We start from the raw sequence: 1,571 nt of genomic DNA, 5'->3' as shown, positions 1-1,571 counted from the left end.
TTGTGGTTGAATCATAGATAGATAGATAGATATATAGATAGATAGATAGACAGATAGATAGACAGACAGACGGATAGATAGATAGATAATTGATTCCCAAGGGGAAATTCCATTCTGATATTCTTGTACTGTTAGGAATATCAGTAGGCTATGATTTATTCAGATGTCTAGAGCAATAAAATTAAGGATAGGCCTATCAATTAACAAGTAGGCTACAGGCTACAGATAGATATGTACATACACACATACATGCATTTAGGATTATTTAAATCTGCCTGTTAATGCTTAATGTTTTTTTTTTTTATAGCTCTTCTGCGTGATCTGTTGGTAAACCAACAAATTCTGCTGGACCAGCAGAAGACCATGATCCGCATTCTTCAGGACCTCCACAAATCCATCCGGGGAGGTCAGATGTGCACCACCACCAGGCATACTGCTTATTTTCCCCTGGGGGATGAGGGGGCACTGGAGGTCTTGGAGCGCAACCTCGCAAGCAGGGACCTTCACCAGGAATTGGTGAGCTCCTTTTGATTTCTCTTAGAATGGTATGCTGAGTGATTTATCAAACAATAGTACTTTTATTTTGAATAAATAATACCACTGGTTCTTTTATAGGTCATCACTCTTGGATTGGCAGGGGGAGTGGATGTGAAGGACAGTATCTGGCGCATACTGAAGCAGGCCATTAAGAACAATCTGGCCAAGAAATGTCATGGCGGGGATTGAACGGGAAAATCCCGTTTGAGAAATTACATCTCAAATCAGTTGTTATGGGTAAGCATTTAAACTGTTCATCACTGTTCACAAATATCCTGTTCTCGGCTCTGACATTTTTTTTCCCAAAGGCTCCTGTAGCTATAGGGATATCAGGCTGAAACCATCATTCAACTGTCAGCCAATTCTTAGTAGAACTTAACTGAACTCAAAGCATTTTTGCAATGTGGCAGACAACAGAACCTTCACACCTATCTTCCAGATGATTAGTTTGTTTGACAATGCTTACAGTTCACATAGTGAAGAAGATTGTAGCATACATTATTGCTGTTTAAATCACTGACACTGAAAACTTGTTTTGTGTATGTTCTCATTTACAGATGCAGTGAGGAGAAATCCATCCTGCTTATTATCTGCTACAAACAAAGAAATTGAGGAGGCTGTGAAGAGGTGGTTTTACTGGGCTGGAGATAGGGAGGGTGGGAGGAAAAACCGCCAGCTGCCTCCCAACAAGGAGCAACAAGCAGAACAGTTTTAATAAAACATATAATTTTAAAATATTTTGCTTCATTTAATTTTTTTTGCATAACACACAGAACCTAGTTTAACCATATAACTTAATATGAGCCTAGAATACTAGGACATAGTAGGTTTAAATAAATAAATAAATAAACAAATAAATAAATAAATAAATAGAAACACTTTGGGTCAGTTATGGCAACACTTTGGGTCAGTTATGGCATCACTTTGGGTCATTTAAGGCCTCTTTTTGGCAAGGTTTTGGGGCTTTGGCAACTCTTTGGGATATATGTCTGGCTACATTTTGGTATTCCAAAATTGGTTTTGGCTGGGTTTTG

The 1,571-nt window shown here is 38.4% G+C and overlaps 1 long non-coding RNA gene across 1 annotated transcript in view; it reads left to right on the top strand.

Annotated features, from left to right (window-relative positions):
- The window catches only part of LOC143140024 (uncharacterized), a 1,537-nt gene extending 854 nt beyond the window's left edge, over positions 1-683 (top strand). Inside the window, exons 2-3 of the long non-coding RNA XR_012990508.1 lie at positions 308-516; positions 616-683. This is a non-coding gene — a long non-coding RNA (uncharacterized LOC143140024). The remainder of the gene's footprint in view (positions 1-307; positions 517-615) is intronic.
- The last annotated feature ends 888 nt before the right edge of the window (positions 684-1,571 follow it).

This window comes from Alosa pseudoharengus, unplaced genomic scaffold (genome assembly GCF_046254945.1).
Source record: "Alosa pseudoharengus isolate Yale_2024_CS ecotype anadromous, Long Island Sound unplaced genomic scaffold, YU_APseudo_1.1 YU_APseudo_1.1_scf_23, whole genome shotgun sequence".
NCBI classification, from domain to species: Eukaryota; Metazoa; Chordata; class Actinopteri; order Clupeiformes; family Clupeidae; genus Alosa; species Alosa pseudoharengus.
This window is presented reverse-complemented; position numbering and strand designations above follow the sequence as displayed.